This window comes from Rana temporaria, chromosome 2 (genome assembly GCF_905171775.1).
Source record: "Rana temporaria chromosome 2, aRanTem1.1, whole genome shotgun sequence".
NCBI lineage: Eukaryota > Metazoa > Chordata > Amphibia > Anura > Ranidae > Rana > Rana temporaria.
Window position 1 is genome coordinate 126,033,294 of NC_053490.1, and position 22,645 is coordinate 126,055,938.

The window sequence follows — 22,645 nt, forward strand, 5'->3', positions numbered from 1 at the left end:
TTTGCAGGGATTTACACTGACTTACTGTCTTGCTATGAAGCCCGTTAGCTGACTGTTTGACAGTTTTTAGCCTCCTGACATGGCATCTGTCTCTCTCTAGCTGAAAACTCAGGTGGGAGGTCCACTGTTACCATAGGACAGTCAAAACTAGAAGCAACGCAAAGCCCCCCCCCCCCCCCAGTTGCGGAACGCCACCCGCCCACACAACAACTCATTGGTTGGGGTCTGACTCCATAGCCTCCTCCATGTGTATGGGCTGTCCCCCCCGATGGTGGCCCTGCCAGTATTATTATACCGACAGTAGTGTGGTCACTTAAGGGGGGCACTAGACTGATTTGCCTCCCGGCCCAGTCCGCCCCAAGACTGGCGCTACACTAAAAGTCAGGAAGCTCTCTACGTTGCAGATAGAGAAAGGAGCTGTGTGTTAGTGGGCGTCCTGACTCTCCTGTAGTCCAAGGGAGGGGGCAAGCACGACACTTCACACCAGGGAGAAAGCCTTGCATTACTGTGTGGAGTTACAGACAGAATAACAGAAAGTGAGGATTTCTCAGAAGAAATAAGGACATTTAAAAGCAAAATGGAAGGATGAGGTAAGTGAAGGAGGACTGCACTAAGGTAAAGAAAGCTGTTTAGGAAAAAAAAAATTGTACCTTTACAACCCCTTTAATCCTCATTGCAGATAAGCTAAAACATTGTTCTCAGATTCTGCTATAATGCTGCTGTTTTTATTTTTTACCAGCATATATTTAAGTATTCATGTCAGCTTTGCTCAATGCAGGCAGAACCTTTCTGGCCTAGAACAGTATCCAGAGAGTGCAGCCAGTAGATCACTTAAACAAGACTTAGTATTGGTCAGGACAATACCTGTATGGGGTTTTCAGTGTTCTCCCAGTGCTTGAGTGGGTTTCCTCTGGATAGTCGGGTTTCCTACCACACTCCAAAGACATGCTAGTAGGTTAATTGGCCCTAGTATGTGTGTTTATGTATGTATGCATATGAGATAGGGACCTTTGTAAGCTCCTTGATTGTGACTGAAGTGAATGCACAGTATGTAAAGCACTGCTTGTTGGTGCTATAAGAATACCTGTTATAATAATAATATTAATTATAATAATAATACTGTATATACTTGAGTATAAGCTGAGTTTTTCAGAACTTTTTTTTGTGCTGAAAATGTTCTCATCGGCTTATACTCGAGTCTGTCTGTTGAGCCTGTTATGCATTTCAGACCAGGGGTCAAGTCCTGGGGAAAAAAGTGTGGGAACTCCCACCCAAGATCCACTTCCCCACCAAAAAATAAATAAATGATACGCTCATATGCATAATTACTAAACCGCATGATTTTTTTTTTTTTCGAACCACTGTACCGCGGGTTTTAGAAAGAAGCAAGTTCTTTCTAAATCCCGCGATAACTCGCTGCAGACCTCCGCAATGTCTCCTGGGAACAATGACAAAAGCTCCCAGGAGACATTGCGGCATCAGGGAAGTGACGGAATACCCGCACACTACCCGATGAATCCATATACACGAAGCGGCCAGTAACATAAAGGATTACTAAGGTTCGCCTGCCCCTGACACTGACTCAAGGTGGGCATCGCTGCTTAGTGAAGGATTGGCTCGGCTGCTCTAGTCCTGCAAAGGGAACTGAGTTCCTGCTGTGAAAAAAGTGCAGGAACTCCGTTCCCACGCGTTCCCGCAGGACTTGAGCCCTGTTTCAGACAGACAGCGCCCATCCATTCCAGTCAGTGTACAAAAGCCACACCTTCTCCTCGTTCTCATCCGTGATAGGCAGAAAACTCAGTTTCTACAGCAGAGACTGTGTTCAGTGTTCCACTATCACGGACGTCCTCTCGTCCTCATCCCACAGACGAGGACGAGAGGATGTCCGTGATAGTGGAACACTGAACACTGACACACTGCTGGGAAACTGAGTGTTCTGCCTATCACGGACGAGACCGAGGAGGAGGCGTGGCTTTTGTACACTGCCTGGAATGGATGGCCGCCGTCTGACTGCAATGCACAACAGGCTCATCATGTATGGCACAGTGAGGCTACAATGGGCACAGTAAAAAACAAGATCCCCAGTCCAGCGCTCAATAGGTTATAAATAGCTAAAAATCATAAAACACTACTCCTGTGAGCAAGCAAATAAGGAATGGGGAAGGAATGTAATTAAAAATCTTACGGTGTCACCAATTTAATTTCATTCCTTCCCCATTCCTTATTTGCTTGCTCACAGGAGTGGTGTTTTATGATTTATAGTTAATAAACTGTCATATGTTTCATGTCCTGTTGCAAGCTGTCTGCTTTTATAACCCATTAAGCGCTGGGCTATCTTGTTTGTTTTTTACTGTTTCACCCATACTCTCCAGTTATGGTTTATGTCCAGCTGCACTGGGCGTTATTTCCACATTGTTGATAATGATCCCCAATTGCTTCCACACTTTTTTTCCCATGTTTTTAGCACTGGTGACTTGTTGTCAGTTGCTGAAATGGGCACAGTGAGGCTGCAAATGGGCATTGTTTACCCTCTTTTCTGCTTACAGTAGCTGCTGCATTCTCACCCTAGACTTATACTCGAGTCAATACGTTTTCCCAGTTTTTTTTGTGGTAAAATTAGGTGCCTCGGCTTATATTCGGGTCAGCTTATACCAGTGATGGCGAACCTTGGCACCCCAGATGTTTTGGAACTACATTTCCCATGATGCTCATGCACTCTGCAGTGTAGGTGAGCATCATGGGAAATGTAGTTCCAAAACATCTGGGGTGCCAAGGTTCGCCATCACTGGCTTATACGGTTTCAAATTGCTGTACCACTGAGCATGAGGGCCAGGGACACTTTATTATACTGTGTGACCTAAAAAGCGATCTACAATTATCTGCTAGAGAAGGAAATCGCAATTACAAAACATGCTGTTATTTTTTTATTTATTTTTTCATGGCATTTACTTGAGTGGTGTCTATATAGATACCCTGAATAGTTAAAATAAAAATGTAATTATAAAAGTTTTTTTCCTAAAAATAGATAAAAGCAGGAGAACTTATGAGTACTTGTATTATCACCTATGGTTCTGCAAGATTGTTATTCATAGCTGTGACATCATTGCCCTGACTAACACAATTACTATGGGTTACACAGCTGGAAGGAAATTAATATTAGTTCTCCCACTGACAAGTGGAATCGCTTAGAACAAGGCCTTAATTTTAGAAGGCTACATCCACTTAACGCGGCTTCCAGAGCATGTCTTTCTATCTTAAGTGCCTTTCCTTTTCAAAAATGTTTAAAAGAAAACTACATAAAATCCAAGTTCTAATGTAGTAAAAAATTTTAACAGATTGTTGGTCATCTATTCTGTATGTAAAAAAAAATGAAATAATAGCATAATGTGTTCTTTACATTAGAAAGTATTATTTTACAAAAAAGAGTAGTTCATCCTTGGATTAGACTTCCAGTAGAGGGGAATCAGTCAACAGTACATGGATTTAACCACTTGGGATCCGCCTGCCGTCAATAGACGGCTACAGTGCGGATCCCAAAAGCCAAACCGCCGTCAATTGACGGCCGCCCCTTTGGGCGTTCCCCGCGCGCGCTCCAGAGCGCGCTGCGGGGAAAATCTGTGTTGGCCGTGTCCCTCGGACACAGCCAATTACAGATCGCCGCGAACGGCCAATCAGAGTGGCCGTTCGCGAGGCGATCTGTGCGGCCAATGAGAGAGGATCTCATATGTAAACATATGAGATCATCTCTCATTGCCGTTTTACACAGAGACAGCGGTGCTGTCTCTGGAGAGGAGACCGATCTGTGTCTCTTGTACATAGAGACATAGATCGGTCACCCCCCCAGTCACCCCCCCTCCACCTACAGTTAGAACACTAAGCAGGGATACATTTAACCCCTTCCTCACCCCCTAGTGTTAACCCCTTCAATGCCAGTCACATTTATACTGTAATTAGTGCATATTTATAGCACTGATCGCAGTATAAATGTGAATGGCGCCAAAAATGTGTCCGATGTGTCCGCCATAACGTCGCAGTCCATTAAAAATCGCAGATCGCCGCCATTTCTAGTAAAAAAAATAATTAAAAAAAAATAATTCTGTCCCCTATTTTGTAAGCGCTATAACTTTTGCGCAAACCAGTCGCTTATTGCGATTTTTTTTTTTTGTTTACCAAAAATATGTAGAAGAATACGTATCGGCCTAAACTGAGAAAAAAAAATGTTATTTTTTTTTTAAATTGGGATATTTATTATAGCAAGAAGTAAAAAATATTGTATTTTTTTCAAAATTGTCTCACTTTTTTGTTTATAGCGCAAAAAATAAAAACCGCACAGGCGATTAAATACCACCAAAAGAAAGCTCTACTTGTGGGGAAAAAAGGACGTCAATTTTGTTTGGGAGCCACGTCGCACGACCGCGCAATTGTTAGTTAAAGCGATGCAGTGCCGAAAGCTGAAATTTCACCTGGGCAGGAGGGGGGTATATGTGCCCAGTAAGCAAGTGGTTAAAATTGCTTGGAGCAAACATAGAGCTACTGTATACTCAGGCCCCGTACACACGACCGTGGAACTCGACGTGCCAAACACATCGAGTTCCTCGTCGAGTTCAGTGTTGAAGCCGCCGAGGATCTCGGCAGGCCGACTTTTCCCATTGACTAACGAGAAAATAGAGAACATGTTCTCTTTTCGGCCCAACGAGTTCCTCATAGGGTTCCTCGCTGAAAAGTGTACACACGACCGGGTTTCTCGACAGAATCCGGCTCCAACCGAGTTTCTCGCTGAATTCTGTCGAGAAACTCGGTCGTGTGTACGGGGCCTCAGACAAAAAAGAAAAAAACATTGGGGCATGCTTGTTTGAACACTTTTTCTGCAGTTATTCTTCTGTAATGTATCACGCAATAGGAGAACTCAGTGGCTAGCTTTAACCACTTCCCGACCCCCGCATGTATATGTACGTCCACAATATGGCACATACAGGCACATGGGCGTACACGTACGTCCTCGCCTATTAGCGGGTGGGGGGTCCGATCGGGACCCCCCCCGCTACATGCGGAGGTCGGGTCCGCTCGGGGAGCGATCCGGGACCACGGCGCGGCTATTTGTTTATAGCCGCTCCGTCGCGATCGCTCCCCGGAGCTGAAGAACGGGGAGAGCCGTGTGTAAACACGGCTTCCCCGTCCTTCACTATGGCGGCGCATCGATCGCGTCATTCCCTTTATAGGGAAGACACGATCGATGACGTCATTCCTACAGCCACACCCCCAAACAGTTGTAAACACATACTAGGTGCACCCTAACTCCTACAGCGCCACCTGTGGTTAACTCCCAAACTGCAACTGTCATTTTCACAATAAAGAATGCAATTTAAATGCATTTTTTGCTGTGAAAATGACAATGGTCCCAAAAATGTGTCAAAATTGTCCGAAGTGTCCGCCATAATGTCGCAGTCACGAAAAAAATAGCTGATCGCCGCCATTAGTAGTAAAAAAAAAAAAATTAATAAAAATGCAATAAAACTATCCCCTATTTTGTAAACACTATAAATTTTGCGCAAACCAATCGATAAACGCTTATTGCGATTTTTTTTACTAAAAATAGGTAGAAGAATACGTATCGGCCTAAACTGAGGAAAAAAAATTTTTAATATATGTTTTTGGGGGATATTTATTACAGCAAAAAGTAAAATATATTGGATTTTTTTCAAAATTGTCGCTCTATTTTTGTTTATAGCGCAAAAACTAAAAACCGCAGATGTGATCAAATACCACCAAAAGAAAGCTCTATTTGTGGGGAAAAAAGGACGCCAATTTTGTTTGGGAGCCACGTCGCACGACCGCGCAATTGTCTGTTAAAGCGACGCAGTCCCGAACTGTAAAAACACCTTGGGTCTTTAGGCTGCATATTGGTCCGGGGCTTAAGTGGTTAATGTTGTAGTAATGGCTATATCTACAACAAAATGGTAGCCGTCTGCACATAGAGACTGACTGCCTGTTGCATGAGTGTAAATAGAATGGGTAAAGGATGGCTTCAGCTCTTGTTCTCCACCTTCAGAAAACTTCTGAGACACCTTTTACCCTTTTCGAGCCTAATCATCTACAATTAAGACCAGAGAAGGGTGAAACATGGCTGAGGGGTTTTCTACAGGCAGAGAACAGGAGCTGAAGCCATCCTTTAACCATTCTATTCACACTCAGGAAAAAGGGTGGCTGTATGCAAACAGCTGCCATTTAGCTGAAGTCTACTGAAGCCTGGCAAGTCAATCCTGTCTGTCATGCACCAGTCTTTCCACATTCTGATCTGACCTATATACAGGGGTTGGACAAAATTATGGAAACAAGTACAGTAAAAGAACAAAATCGTTACCTATATGGTGTCGGAACCACCTTTGGTATCCAAGACGGCCTGAATTCTCATGGGAATTAACAAATATACGTTGGTGGATGGTGGATAAGAGCGTTTGATACTCTTCATGCAAAAATCTGGGTCATAATCCTGCGTAATGTCCTATTATCTCTTTTGGTTAGCTGACCATGTCGACTGCGCTTATGCTTGGCAGACAGTTTCCTCAAAAACTGTATATGCTGTCATAACCTTTGATATTGTACCTTGCGACACCGCAAATAAATTGGCAACTTCAGTCACAGAAGTACCAGCTAAATGGATACCAACAATTTGCCCTCTTTGAAACACAGTAAGCTCTGACATGACTCTGTATTACTAGCAGCGTACGCAGCGAATTATGAAAGTAAGGCTTTGCACCTGTTAGCTAGGTATTTCACCATACATTGGAGGCAAAAGAATGTTACATCACTTCTGCTTAAGGCCAGGTTCACACTGTCGCCGCATGCGGCGCACAGCAGGGGTCCAGTGCGTGCTGGTTCACCGGTTCAGGTCTGCTTTCAGCCCGAATTTTGGGCTGCAATCAAACCTGAATTGCACCAAAAAAGGCATGCGTTTTTCCGGCACACCGCACCGGACCCGCTGTGAAGATATGTGAACCGGCTCCATAGAGAGCCAGTCACATTCTCCTGCTATGCGAATTGAATGCGGGGAAACGCGCATTCAATTCATATTGGTGTTAACCCGGCCTTAAACGTGAAACGGTGTCACTTCCACACCTGCAAATCATGTAATGCTTCCATATTTTTGTCCAACCCCTGTAGACTTAAAGGGCATTTAAGCCATGCTATTTTCAGTATAAAGGCTATATCTGACTATTGATATGAAATAATTCTGAGTGAACAAAATAGCAGCGCTAAGTTCAGTGACTAAACAAAAGTAAATAAATATAACCCTGTGAAAGAGTGTATCATACATATACTAAATACTAAAAAAAATATGCGTATATATATAAATATATACATATAAACATACACATAAAAATAAACAAAATAATTAAATAAATGTGATTGAATGTCCAAAACGTTCATCCAGTGGTCAATAATAAGTAGTAACAAGCCAAGTCTATAAGTGATTCAATTTCAAGTGATTAAACTTTCAGGTGTTCACTTAGTCTTCTTGAACAATCTTCCTTAAGACCTTCCACCACACCATAAGTATATCAAAAACTATTTATTAAAAATAGCACAAGAGGCCTTCAAACATTGCACTCACATCTATTAAAACAAACAGAGGCACTTCAACAGTAAACTCAGCAGTGAACTCCAAAACCAGAGACAAATTTGCGGGAAAATCTTGATGTTTTGGACATTCAATCACATTTATTTAATTATTTTGTTTATTTTTATGTGTATGTTTATATGTATATATGTATACGCACATTTTTTTAGTATATGTATGATACACTCTTTTACAGGGGTATATTTATTTACTTTTGTTCAGTCACTGAACTTAGCGCTGCTATTTTGTTCACTCTGAATTATTTCATATCACTATTTATTTATTTAAAGTAGCTGCTTTAGGGTTCTTTTTAGTTTATTCTTTGGCGCAATGGGATGTGAGAAGGTAAAAGGGTGCCTTTATATTCCTTTTTTTCACCATTTTTTTATTGCTATATCTGACTATTCTTAAAATAAAATACAGTGTACAATGCAGTACATAGTTACATAATAGGTGAGGTTGAAAAAAGACAAGTCCATCAAGTCCAACTTAAGTGTGTGATTATATGTCAGTATTACTCTGTATATCCCTGTATGTTGTGGTCGTTCAGGTGCTTATCTAATCATTTCTGGAAACCAGAGATGCCCCCCGCTGAGACCACCACCTGTGGAAGGGAATTGCACATCCTTGCCGCTTTTACAGTAAAGAACCCTCTACGTAGTTTAAGGTTAAACCTCTTTTCTTCTAATTTTAATGAGTGGCCGCGTGTCTTATTAAACTCCCTTCCGCAAAAAAAGTTTTATCCCTATTGTGGAGTCAACAGTACTGTATTTGTAAAATTAAATCATATCCCCTCTCAAGCGTCTCTTCTCCAGAGAAAATAAGCTCAGTGCTCCCAACCTTTCCTCATAATTAATATACTTCAGACCCTTTATTAGCTTTGTTGCCCTTCTCTGTAATCGCTCCATTTTCAGCACATCCTTCCTGGTGATTCTTACTTATGTTAAATTACCATAATTTTATGCATTTATGCTTAGAGGACATCTATGCTTTTAGTAAAGCTGTTCTTTAAATGTTACATGAGTGGCATTCATCTACCCTAATAATTACCTTTTAACCTGTTACTGGGTTCTAAACTATGTGGTGATGCACAGCTTTTGTAGTAAAAAAAAAAAAAAAAATACTAGCTTCCTTCAGCTCCTACTGCCTATATGCACCCCTTAGTCCATTGATTCCTATAGATGGTCTGCGCTGCTTTGAATGGGTGCAGGTTGCATGAGCAGTAGGAGATGGACATTACCAGGACTTTTTCTGCAAATGCTGTGTGGCACCAGGTAAAGCCACTTGGTGAAGAACTCCAGAACTTTCCATGAGGCTGGGTTCACACCGGTACAAAACGTCAGTCATACAACTTTCATCCTACTTTGCTCTGCGACATCAGTCCTACATTGGTCCTACATCCATCGACTTTCATGAACAGGATACTACTTTGATCCAACTTTGTGATAATCTGACTTGTCCTTTGACCAATCAAAACAATCCCAGTGCGAGATAAATTCCTTTTACTGCTGTTGTTGGATGTCAAAAGTCGGATGGTAAGGACCAGCAGGATCCTACTTTGATCCGACTTCAATGATATTCAATGGGCTGAAGTAGGATCAAAGTTGGACCAAAGTAGTACAGGGAGCGTTTTCAAAGTCGGACCGACTTGTGTCAGACCAGTTAAGACGGTTCTCATAGGGAAACATTGATTTTCACACGCCATACGACATGAGCTCCCAATGTCGGAACGTTTGTGGTACCAGTGTGAACCCAGCCTCAAAAGTGACAATGCCCTTCAAATTTCAATTTAGATTGACAGTGGGAGTGATTGCACTGGTGGCTGTAACATGAAAAAAGGCGCAGAGTAGGGATGATTGACACAAAATCTCCTCTGCCGTTTGCTTTTCCTGCATCCTACTGTCTTATTAAATGCAATGACATTAGGTAAGGTATTTAGACAGCACAATAAAGATAAACAGGAGACATCACCAGCCACACTCTATACAATAGAATTTTGTTATAGTTGGCTGGAATGACTGAAACAGATGGTAACATTCCATAAATGCAAGACAAGATATGTCATCTGTACAAAAGAAATTGCTCAGCAGGCTTTCAATTTAGTCATAATGACAGACATGAAGAGTTTTGAGGGCCACACGGAGTCCGCTTTATTAGGCAATAGTCGACTGATAAAAGGGGCGCTGTGTGGCCATAAATTGTTGCATATATCTTTCATTGTGACTACGCAATAAGCTCTCGCTGAGCAATTTCTGATGTGCAGATGGCATATCTTGTCCAGAACAACAGAGGTCACACAAAGTTTAAACACGTGCCAGGAGGAAGAGTTGAGAGGCCTTAAAAAATTGTTATAGTCTGGGAAAATGAGAATTTTGTTTCAGGGTAAAATATCGATGACAAATCATGTGGAGAGCTGCACAAATTTCAAACAAAACAATATTTTTCGCAGCAAACTTGCCTTAAAGGGGTTGTAAAGGTACAATTTTTTTTCCCTAAATAGCTTTCTTTACCTTAGTGCAGTCCTCCTTCACTTACCTCATCCTTCGATTTTGCTTATAAATGTCCTTATTTCTTCTGAGAAATCCTCACTTCCTGTTCTTCTGTTTGTAAATACACACAGTAATGCAAGGCTTTCTCCCTGGTGTGGAGAAAGCCTCTTGAGGGGGAGGGGGCGAGCAGGAGTGTCAGGACGCTCACTAACACACAGCTTCTTTCTCTATCTGCAAAGTAGAGAGTATCCTGACTTGCCTGCTCACCCCCTCCCCCCTCAAGAGGCTTTCTCCACACCAGGGAGAAAGCCTTGCATTACTGTGTGGAGTTACAGACAGAAGAACAGGAAGCAAGGATTTCTCAGAAGAAATAAGGGCATTTAAAAGCAAAATTGAAGGATGAGGTAAGTGAAGGAGGACTGCACTAAGGTAAAGGAAGCTATTTAGGAAAAAATTGTACCTTTACAACCCCTTTAATGTCAGATACTTTATTATCAGTGCCCTAAATCCAGTACATATCTATCCATATTACAGCTATCAGTTTAATTGAGCTCTTCATAAAAAGTCAAAGATTCCTGGTTGGTCGTCCTTATCAAACAGGCTTTTCTCACCTTGAATAGGCGACTGATAATGTTTTAAACTGACATAAAAAAATAATTATATTTGTTGTTGCCAATATTAACATATTGCCTAACATTATCTTTTCTATTTTTAATACAGCTGGTGCCAATGCTTTGTTTCACAGGACTGGGAGTTATTAATGTTACTGTCTACTTGGTGAAGAACACTCTGTTCAACCGAGAATTAAGGTATAAACCACACTATGCTAAAATACAGTATATACCTAAGAAATAAATTGCAGTAGAAATGTTATATATTTGAAGTGTTGGATAGCAGTGAAGTTGCAAGACAGCCAAGAATGGTTGCCTGTTGAAGGTGTAAACATCGGTTCCCTTCTATATCAGGGTGCAGTGTCTAATTTTTTTTAAAATAATTAACAAGGTCACTTTGCAGAGGCAAAAAACATTTTTTTAAAGTGATTTGTGATGGATTTTTATTTATTTTTTCTAAATAACAAACATGTTAAACTTACCTGAGCTACACAATGGTTTTCTACAGAGCAGCCCTGATCCTCCTCTTCTGGGGTCCTCTGCCAGCACTCTTGGCTCTTCCTGCCTTCTGAGTGCCCCCATAGAAAGGCGCTTGCTAGGAGTGCACTCACATGGCCTCAGTCCTGAGCCACACTGTGTGCGTCTATTGACAAACACAGTGCGGCTCAGCCCCACCCTTACTGCTACCTTATCACTGGATTTGAGTGACAACAGCAGTGATCTCTATAATGCTAACAACTGTAATGATTGAGTGAGTGTTAATGTACCCCCTGGGTACTGCAGCACATACTGTATATAAGGGGTTTCCAAACTTTATAAACAAAGGGCCAGTTTACGATCCTTCACACTTTAGGGGGCTGGACTGTGGGAATTGTGAGTAGAAAAGTTGCTAACGTTAGTATAATGCCCCATTTTTGGTGTCAGTGAGAGGAATATTGCCCCATTGTTGGTGTCATTGGGAGGCATTTTTGGTGTCAGTGAGAGGAATAGTGCCCCATTGTTGGTGTCATTGGGAGGGATTGTGTCCCATCCTTGGTGTCATTTGGAGGAATTCTACCCCTTCATAGGTGTCACTAGGATGTTGCCCCATTTGCTGGTGTAGCGCCCTCCGAGGTACAGCCATGCTCAAAAGTTTGCATACCCTGGCAGAAATTGTAAAATGTTGGCATTAATATTGAAAATATGACGGATCATGCCAAAAACCTTTTTTTTTATTTAAGGATAGCACTCACATTAAGCGATTTATTATCAGATCGTTTTTTGGATCCTTTTTAAATCATAATGATAACAGCAATCACCTAAATGGCCCTGATAAAAAGTTTACATACCCTGGATTGTTTGGCCTCGGTACAGACACAGAAGGTGGCAAACATAGGTTAAAATGGCAATTAAAGGTTAATTCCCCACATTTGTGGCTTTTTAAATCCTGATTACTGTTAATGAGTTTGTTAGCTCTCACATGGATGCACTAAGCAAGCTAGACACCAAGCCCTGGAGAAGTAGAAAAGAACAGTCAAAATACCTGCGTAACAAGGTAATGGAACTTTACAAAGATGGAACAAGTATATAAAAAGATATCAAAAGCCTTGAATATGCCAGTCAGTACTGTTTAATCACTTATTAAGAAGTGGAAAATTAGGGGCTCTTTTGATACCAAGCCAAGGTCAGGTAGACCAAGAAAGATTGTAGCCACAACTGGTGGAAGAACTGCTCAGGATACAAAGAAAAACTCACAGGTAACCACAGGAAAAATACAGGTTGCTCTCCAAAAAGATGGTGTGGTTGTTTTTAAGGAGCACAATTCAAAGATACTTGAACAAAAAAGAGCTGCATGGTTGAGCTGCCAGAAGGAAACATTTTCTGCGCCAATGACACAGAAAAGCCAATGAGCCATATCAAGGTGTTGTTGGGCATATTGTAACCAGGCTTTTTTGTCGAACTTGTACAGTAAAGCAACTTGACCACGCAGCTCTTTTTTGTTCAAGTATCATCGTATTGTAATCCTTAAACAAACACGCCATCTTTTTCCAGAGCAGCCTGCATTTCTCCTGAGGTTACCTGTGGGTTTTTATTTGTATCCTGAACAGTTTATGTGGCAGTTGTAGCTGAAATCTTTCTCGAGCTACCTGACCTTGGCTTGGTATCAAGAGATCCCTAAATTTTCCACTTCTTATTAGGTGATTGAACAATACTTACTGGCATATTCAAGGCTTTGTATATCTTTTTATATCCTTTCCCATTTTTGTAAAGTTTCATTACCTTGTTACGCAGGTCTTTAGACAGTTCTTTTCTTTCCTTTTATTTATTTTTTATTTGTATTTGACAGTTCTTTTCTACCTTGCCTGTGACTGGCTGTGGATTAATCAGTGGAAAACTTGGACACCAATATTCAAGTGGCTCCTGCGGGGTTAGCGCTACACTGGTATTAATGGGTTAAAATAGTGCCCCAAGGACTGGTTAAAAGCAAGCAAAGGGCCATATCTGGCCCCTGGGCCACAGTTTGGAGATCACTGCTGTATACCATGCATTTTGGTTTACTGCATGTTCAAAGAAGGAGTTGTGTATGTTTTTTCATCTGTTGTGGTGCATTGGGAGCCTATTCATAATGAACACACAACACAACGCATGCCACAACACACATTAACGCAACAGAACACTTAGGTGTGAATATGCCCTTAAGTCTCATGTAAAAAGAAAAACTATTTATAAGATTCTTGTTAATCATTTGTAGTTCTCTTCTCTTAATGGCAAGCATATGCTACTGCAGGAGTTCCTTATCTATTATCTTTACACAAATGTTCATATAATGGCATGCAGATGGTGGTCGAAATGTGGTCTCTAAGTACTTTCAGCTCCTTGCCAGGATGCGTGCTTGTTTGTATCATGATCACATCGACTCTACCTGCTGCACAAGGCGCTGTGTAATACTGATTGGTTTTAAAACTATCAGCAACAAAGAACTGGCGTCAAAAGGCACTACCCAGGTTATCTTAACAAAAACAATCACAGTTTTGAAATCTCACAGGATCAGTCTATGAATGTGCCCTATCTGTTTCATTACTGGACAGAAAAAATAATAATTTGATTTGACTTTTTTTGTCTTGCTGTTTTTTTCGCAGTTGGGTAAAGAAGGAAGAGCCAGAACCATGGTATAAATGAGGTCCAGACCTCTGAAGGAGAGGTGAAGACCTTAAAGTGTTTTTATAATGAAAACAGGTAGAATGGATTGAATTCTAAATGACTGTTCTTGTACCTGCTGTAGTGTGAGATTACTCAGCAGATCTGCAATAGGTGCAATTTGCACACCCACCACTTAAAAAGCATGGCACTTTGTTATTTGTCCCAGTGAAGACACAATGCTGAAATGAGGAAATGACCAGGGATTTCATATATCCTTTCCACATGCCCATGTATATAGCGATATACAAGGAGATCATACAGATAGGAATTAAACACAGCATGAACATGGTAATACAATATACAGTATATATAATCATATCACCACTTTATAATCATATCACCACTATACCCATACAGAGAATAAGCAAATTAACAGAATCACTTGGAAGCCACTGTCAGTGAAGGACATTGGAGAATCTGAATATTACATTATGATAGATTATTTCTAACCCAAAGTACTTTGTTGTAAAAAGATGTCAACCTGTTCCTTCACTGGTGAAGGAGATTCTGTAGCATTTTAGCCAGGGACAAGGCAATGTGTTAGGCACAGATAAACAGTAGCAGTACCGTACAATGGCCTCTGGCACCCAATGCAAAGATACCAAAATGCCCACCCTTCTTCCCCACCACCATTCCAATCCCAAACTGAGACAGGTCACTCTGCATGGCCAGTACAGGGTGCAAAAATGACAAATACTGTTCACTGACCCTAGGACTAGGGTTGCCAACTCATCCCTTTAAAACAGAACACATATGAATTACACAGGTTCTGAGGCTAATTTAATGCAAATAAGGCACCAAGTGAGTTTAATTACCTCCTTAATCAGCTACAGAACCTGTGTAATTAATATGTGTTCTGTTTTAAAGGGATGAGTTGGCAACCCTACCTAGGACTAACTTCTGTCCATGGAAAGTTTTGCATTGCCCCATTGGCAGCCAGTGTGGTTTAATCATATTGAGCATGGTGAAACACAGCCATGTTTTCTTTACAGCTGACCTGGCATGAAAATGTAAGGTCCACTTTATGGACAGAATCCCACACCCAATATACAAAATGGCTAATCAAAGATGGAAAAAAATATATAAAAAAAGTGCTAGCTTTCACCTACTTCCCAGAGTCGCTGATGATGACGGCATTGGCCCCATTTCTGCGAGCGCATTACCATGACATTCTGATCCTCTAGCTTTCCTGGGATGCAGTGGTGAGATACAGTGACATCACTGACTCCTCTAGGAAGCGTGGGGCCGAGAAAAGTGTTTTTTTCCCCACAAAGTCATACATTTTTCAATGTTGACTATTGGTATTTTGAATTCAGGTCAGGTGTAATGAGAACCTGGCTTTGTTTCACCACATGCTGATTTTATATGGGGAAACATGAGCAGTCTAACAGACACTACGACACTTAGCACAATCATCCTCAAGTATCCTTTTGCCTTCCTGTCCATGATGTCCTTGAACGACCCTGCGTCTTCAAAAGACAGATCCGATTTCTTTGCCACCTTGGACAGGGCAGCATCAAGCTGACATTTTGCCCACAGGGAGGCAAATTTCTTGAACAGGAATCTCCTTTTCAGGCTGTTAGGGAGAAAGACCTTTTCCGGTTCCCTCCATTCCTGTAGTATGGTGTCCTTTAGAGCTGTATGCACAGGAAAGGTTCTGGAGTGACGTTTCTTCAACCACATGTAGAGTTAGTCATTGATGGGAAAAAAAAAAATTCTTCCAGCTATAAAGTGTCATAAATCAGTGTAAGCAGGTCATGTGTTGGAAATAAGAACCTTTGAACACAGCTTTCTCTTCCCTTTCCTTCAGTATCCACTAGACCCATATTCCATCTCTTCCAATGTACCCTGCTCCTATACCACAGTCACGGGAATAGAAACCAGGGATGCTTAGGTAGAGCCTGACGTCCAAGGCATAGAGACATCAGGAGAGCTGCAGCGATGACTTGACTTGTTTGAAAGGTTTTCACTATTTCAACTTTTTATAGTATCTGCCAGGAAAGGACTATTCATGTGCACAGACACACAAGCCTCAGAAATCCTGCCCGTGGCCGGTTAGTGGGTGCGCGTGCACATGCTTGCATTGGTGCCAGAAGGGCTATTTAAACTGCACTAGTGCAGTGTGTAAGTGCTGTTTGGTCTATTATGTTCCGGTTATCAGTTCCTGTTGCCGATTTGAGCCAGCCTCTGACACCGTCTGAATGCTGCCTGCACCGACCTTTAGCCTATCCCTGGATTAAGCTTGTGCCTGCTCCCTCTGCTCATCTGATCTGCTGTTACTGACCCTGACTTGATTCCTGATGATTCTCCTGATTGCAGTTTGTACCTGCTCTGCTTGCTAGTTGCCAACCTGAACCATCTGACTCTGTCTTGTGCCCATCCTACACCGGCATCTTCCTTACTGCACTCTCCTCTGGCCCCAGTTCTTCTGCCAGTGTTGCCAGTCCTGTGTTCTAGACACACATCAGCACCTGCCAACGAGAGACTTACCAGGCACCCATGCCACTCTGTGCTCCAGCATTCCCTGTCCAGAGACTCCAGAGCCAGAGCTGTAAGAGAGGCTTTCCTCAATGCTTCAGGCTCCTTCACCAGGTATTTTACAGTATCCAGCAGTTTCCTAAACATAGAGTCTGCTTCTTTCTTAGCTGTGGCATCTAGGCAATCCTGACATAGGGTTTACTTAAGGAGATTGACAGCTTTTGTTTACATGAGGCACGTCTCTTTTTGGGCCTTCCCGCAGAGCCAGCCAAATCCCTTTCCTTGTGACTCTTACCCTGTAAGGTAAAAGCAACATGCAGTGACTTAGAGAGCTGCCAAGTTTTTAAGAAAAGAAGAAGGTAAAGAGGCCATCTAGTGTACAATCTTTACCTGCTACCTTCAAGCTGAGGTACCAACATCACTTTCCTACCTTAGGGCCTGGATCTGCCTGTGTCCCCTCCACAGCAGCTAATAATAAAGGCACAGATCAATCCGCGCTACTCCCAAAAAGTACAATTGAATAGTGTTGAATATAAATAGTGATAAAAATAAAGTGAGGTGCTGCACTCAAAAATATAGGAACCTAATATTGGGCTCCAGAAGACATATAAAAGCAAAAAATACAAGTGCGCTACTATCATAGCATCAAAGCCACAGTTGACCAATGTGCATAGTGAATGGAATGCATCAAAAAAGGGTTGGTGAAAATAAATAAAAATATGAATACAAATAAAAAAGTCTCTGTGTGACAGATAACCACAAGTGTTGTAAAAACAGTAGGTGCAATAAGTCCTATCGCAAAGCAGCTGATTTTCAAAAATCCCTCCACAGCAGCCCCTTCCATTGTGCCATACGGGGTCTCAGGGTAATGCAAAGTCCTTATGTGTTCCGGGTCCTGCCTACCACAGCCCTCATCCATACCTGACAGTCCCGGCCCGTCACATGTGGATAGGGATGCTAGTTCTTAGTCCCAGAGCCTGTGGTTCCTTCCCCCTGGCTTTTCCGATGTTTACCCGTGGCCCAAAAGCAAGATGGCCACCTGGGTAAACTTCCCCTGGGAAGTTGTCATTACCCAATCATAAGTGACAACTCGCCTGGCGTTTCTGGCCCCACCACTGCCAAACAAAGCCACAATGACAGTCAGGGGAAGGGAAAACATACTCCCTAGCCAGGTATGCACCCTCTGCACTCCTCACAGGGACAAACATTTGGCTCCCACTGTGGCCACCTTCATGGACAGAATAAAGTAGGGGAGAGGGGGTACACCAAATCCTCCCCATAACACCAAAGGCCTAGGAGAGTAAGGCCAAATAAAGAACCCCCGCCCAGAGGGACACTGTCCTGGTATAGAGAGTTCCACTGCCAGGAGGCCCCTGCAGCCTAGCCAGTGGGGTCTAAGAGAAAAAATAGAAACGTTTTCTTCTCTAAGTTGTGGTGTTCCTGCTGGCCAGAAAATACTGAAGAATCCTAGGGTCACGCCTGTTTTTGAACCAATGTGGATTTGTGTTTCATGTGTTAGTTGGGAGGAGGCTCTCTCATTAAGTCATCCTGGAAGATGAAGTTAATTGTGTGTGTCATATGCACCCATCCAGTGATTTAAGATAATCTGATGCTCTTTCAATTTCAAAGAGGATATGCATATATTTTACTTCCCTTTACATAGGATGAGACACCTGCCTGTTATTTTCTTTGTCTAATCGATCTTGTATGTGCTGATGTCTTGATTTCCCTGCCTTGCAGCTGTCACTATATTTAATTAAGTACTGAATACTACAAGATCATTGCCTATTCTAAAAACAAAATTCATGTAATGCAGCCAAGTGCATCTGAGTAACACTACACCTTCACAAACAAAAGGAAGCAATTACCAGGCCATTCAAAGGTGGAAATGTCAATCACAGCAGGCAGTGATATGGTTAACCTGGCTTCTAAAGAACATTTTTTTTTATAGACCAGTCACTAGAGCAGATTCTAATTTAGCGTGTAAATCTTTAACAAACATGCATTAATTGGGGCCCAACTGTCTCTAAATGGTTCATAAAATCCCTGTAGTAACTAGTCACAAAAATTAATTACTATAAGCACAATTTGTAAACGGTCATATTTTTTTATATTTTATCCTAAAATAATAATACATGCAAGAACATACCGTGTTTCCCCGAAAATAAGACCTACCCCGAAAATAAGACCTAGCGTTATTTTCCTGGAGGGCTGCAATATAAGCCCTACCCCGAAAATAAGCCCTAGTTTAAAATGCTTGTAAAATTCTATAATCCACTCTATTACAGTAGTATATAATGTACAATGTGTGTGTTTCTCTAATATAATTGCAGGGAAGAGACCTCCGGCGAGTCACAGAAGCGCAGAACGGCGCTATAACGAAGGTATTTGGCACAATTATATTACAGAAACACACACATTGTACATTATATAATACTGTAATAGAGTAGATTATAGGATTTTACAAGCATTTTAACTCCGTTCACACTGGGAATTCCTGTCAGGCAGGGAGAGAGAGGAGGAGAGAAGACTGCACATTACATGGTAAGACCTACCCCGAAAATAAGCCCTACTGTGCCTTTTGTAGCCAAAATTAATATAAGACCCGGGCTTATTTTCGGGGAAACACGGTAAGTATAACCATCCATGACCATGTCCATTTTGAGGAGCCAAGAGTTTATCCATCAACACCTGTGTTGTTTTCTATTGGTTTTATAGGGCAAAAAAGTAAAAAAAAGTAAAAAAAGTAAGAATATTTTGAACGTATAGTAATGGGCATAATCAAAATTGTAAAATTATTATTATTTTTCTCCACAGATTTCCTGGATCTGAAATTGTGTTTTGCAAGGTGGACTCCTGCTGCTTCTGCATAGGATATTTTTTTTGTCACTGACTGGGCACCTGTACTATATAAAATCATCGCAATCTCCTCTTTCTTTCTTTGGTAAATTCGTATAATTGTGGACAAACCAGGAGTAAAATCTGTATTTCTTCATATGATATAACGAGATATATATATATATATATATATATATATATATATATATATATATTACAAACACACACACACACACACACACACACAGGGGCGGACTGACCATTCGGACACCCGGGCACTGCCTGAGGGCCCCAGGCCACTAGGGGGCCCCATCAGGGTGGCCAGCCTCAGTAAAACTAGGGACAGTATTTAAAAATCTGTGTTATTTTACATCTGTCCCTGAAATGTCTGGCACCGACATAATTTTGATGTGAAAATCCCGATCTGGGGCCAACCACAGCACTTCACTATTCCGCTGGCTCTCCGACTCACTTGTGCAGTTCAGAGGCTGCAACAAGTGGATTTTTTCTAATTAAAAGCCTTTTCCCGACAGCTGCCTGCCACATCAAGCACTAAGGTGCAAAGGTGTGTGTAAGGGGACACTGATGGAAGGTGACACTCTGGGGGCTCTGCCATAGGGTGGCAAACTGGGGGGCTCTGTCGTAAGTTGGCACTCTGTAGACTGTGATAGGGAGAATGTTGGGACTTTGATGTAAGGGAGGACTGTGATGTGCGAGTGGCGCTCATCCTGACTGCTGTACTCTATGGCCCGGATTCACGTAGCACTTACGCCGACGTATCTCGAGATATGCCGCGTAAGTGTCAATGTGCGCCGTCGTATCTATGCGCCGTGCCCATAGAACTAGATACGCCTGAAAATAGGCTTCCTCCGACCGACGTAACTTTCCTCTGCCAGCATATATTGGGCGCATATTTACACTGCCCGCCTCATTGCAAATATGCAAATGAGGGAGATACGGCGATTCACGAACGTAGTTGCGCCCGGCGCATAATATACGCGGTTTGCGCAAGGCTTACGTCCGGCGTATAGTTATTCCCCATCTATGAGGCGCAACTCATGCAAAGGTATGGACCAGGGAACAGCCGTCGTATTTTACGTTGTTTACGTAGTAGTACGTGAATAGGGCCTGGTGTAGGTTACGTTCACGTCGTAGGCATTGAGCAGTCGTATCTTAGGGAGTATATTCAACATGATTCTGAGCATGCGCACTGGGATACGTCCACTGGACGGTGCATGCACCGTTCGTTCGGCCCATCATTTGCATGGGGTCACGCTTCATTTAAATGGATCCCGCCCACTTCCACCTACTTTGAATTAGGCTGGCTTACGCCTACGATTTTGAGTTACGCCGGCGCAACGTTGGGAGCAAGTGCTTTGTGAATACTGTGCTTGCCTCTATGTGTTACGTCGGCATAGCGCATATGAGATGTGCTACGCCGGCAGAAATATGCGCCGCTGTCTGTGAATCCGGCCCTATATGTTGTTTTTTTTGTTACTTACTCCTGGTGTGACGGCCATCTGTAAGCCCAGGGGCCTCATAATCTTCTATTACACGGGGGCCCCATGAGTTTTCCGTCCACCCCTGCACATACACTGTATATATGTCCATACACACCTTTAAGAAACTTTTGAAACTGATTTAGTCAGCATATATGTTAAAATATTCATTTTAGGGTACAAGATAACTATGCAAGCAATTCTCTATGTACAGTATCTAGGGCAGAGCTTGTCTGAGTAAACTTACTACGGCAACGTGGTCACCGTAAACAAAGCCCCTTTACTCCAGTTAAAGAGACCCTGTCACCAGACCATGTGTTTCATAAAATCTTTCTTTATGTTCATTTACCATATTGTAGGTGCATTATTTACCTGTAAAAGCTTCCCTGTGCACATTCAAAAGCCCAAAAACTATTGCTGGGTGACATAATTTTAGATATGATGTCGGCAGTTCCAGCTACCTCTCAAGTGACTCTACAGCAGGGTTTCTCAACCAGAGTTCCATGGAAGTGTTCCTTTAGAGGTTACTGGGGTTCCTTAAGCAATATGCACTATTTATCTCTTAGATAAGTTCTCACTGACACCATTGATATTTTTAGTTATCTGTAAGAGGGAATGACCACAAGTTTAAGGAGCATTCTTGCTACTGACCATCACACGAATGTATCATGGGTTGTAGACATAGTCATTTTTAGAAGGGGTTCCCTGAGCCCGGAAAGTTATTTCAAGGGTTCCTCTGTGTTGAAAACGTTGAGAAAGACTGCTCTACAGTAATCCCTTTTACTTCTTCCCCCAGAGGTGTATGGAGGTGAATGGAGGGGTGGAGGACTTTGGCAAGCACAGTCAGTTAATTAGACTCTATCAGAAAAGGAAAGGCAAGAAATGCAACGAGGGAGGGGGCTGCACTAGGGAATTGGCTAGTCAAATGTTCTAGCAAATTCAAAGACAAATTGCAAGTGAACATTATTTATGGATGGAAAAACACTGCAAGTAGGCATTTAAGATACTTGATTATTCTGTGCTTTTACCTGCATTTTTTTTTTTAAGTTGAACGGGTCTGTTTAATACCTACTAATAAAATAACTAAAGCAAACATAAATGTATTCAGATTACTTTTACTTTGAGACAAATATGGCTTTTTCACAGCACGTTTTACCACAGTGGATCGTTTTCAGAGGAAGGTGGAGCAGTGGCTGCCAGGTGTGCAGTAGGGGGGATACTGCTGCCTCCTGGATGTCTATTTTTGGGATGGCCACAACCATGAACAAAGCACTTGGCTCGCATTGCAACGTGCACCATTGACCTGTGAAACTCTGCACGCTAAATACAATTTGCTATGGCACAGTACAATCCCATCCAATTGCAATAGTAGAATTTGGGAGGGCAGTCTGGAGGCAGTAAAACTACTCAACTGCCTGTTTTTACCACCCCCTGACCTCGAAAAGAAGATTTAGGTCTCCACAGGGCTGGACTGGGACAAAAATTTGGCCCTGGACTTTATCCAGACTGGCCCACTTTGACAGGTCTCTCCCACAGTGGCCGGACAACTCCCGCACCCCCCCCCCCCCCGGCCACCTCTCCCCCTTCACTAGCCACTAGCCGTTTTACTTTATTAGAGTAGAACGGCTAGTACTAGTACTCTTATAGGCAGTACCAGTGGGGAAGCTAGACATTATTTCTACCGGGGGAAAGAATCAGTTTGGTGCCCCCCCCCCCCATTTGGGACAAGATTAGGCAGAAGTGAGAAACTCCCAGGCTGCTGTCACTGAAGCCGGTCGGTCCACTGAGCCATCGGCCCACCTGGAAACTCCCTGCAGTCCCAATGGCCAGTCCATCCCTGGGTCTCCACTGCAATGGTAAGACTAAAAATGTGAACATGCTTACAGGAGAGGACAGATGGAAGACCTTAGCAAAGTTCTTTCATTGTCAAAT

The 22,645-nt window shown here is 42.3% G+C and overlaps 1 long non-coding RNA gene across 1 annotated transcript in view; it reads left to right on the forward strand.

The window, feature by feature from the left end:
- The window catches only part of LOC120928553, a 45,699-nt gene extending 26,353 nt beyond the window's left edge, over positions 1-19,346 (forward strand). The window contains exons 2-4 of the long non-coding RNA XR_005747222.1: positions 10,828-10,916; positions 13,838-13,934; positions 19,194-19,346. This is a non-coding gene — a long non-coding RNA (uncharacterized LOC120928553). The remainder of the gene's footprint in view (positions 1-10,827; positions 10,917-13,837; positions 13,935-19,193) is intronic.
- Positions 19,347-22,645: the final 3,299 nt, after the last annotated feature.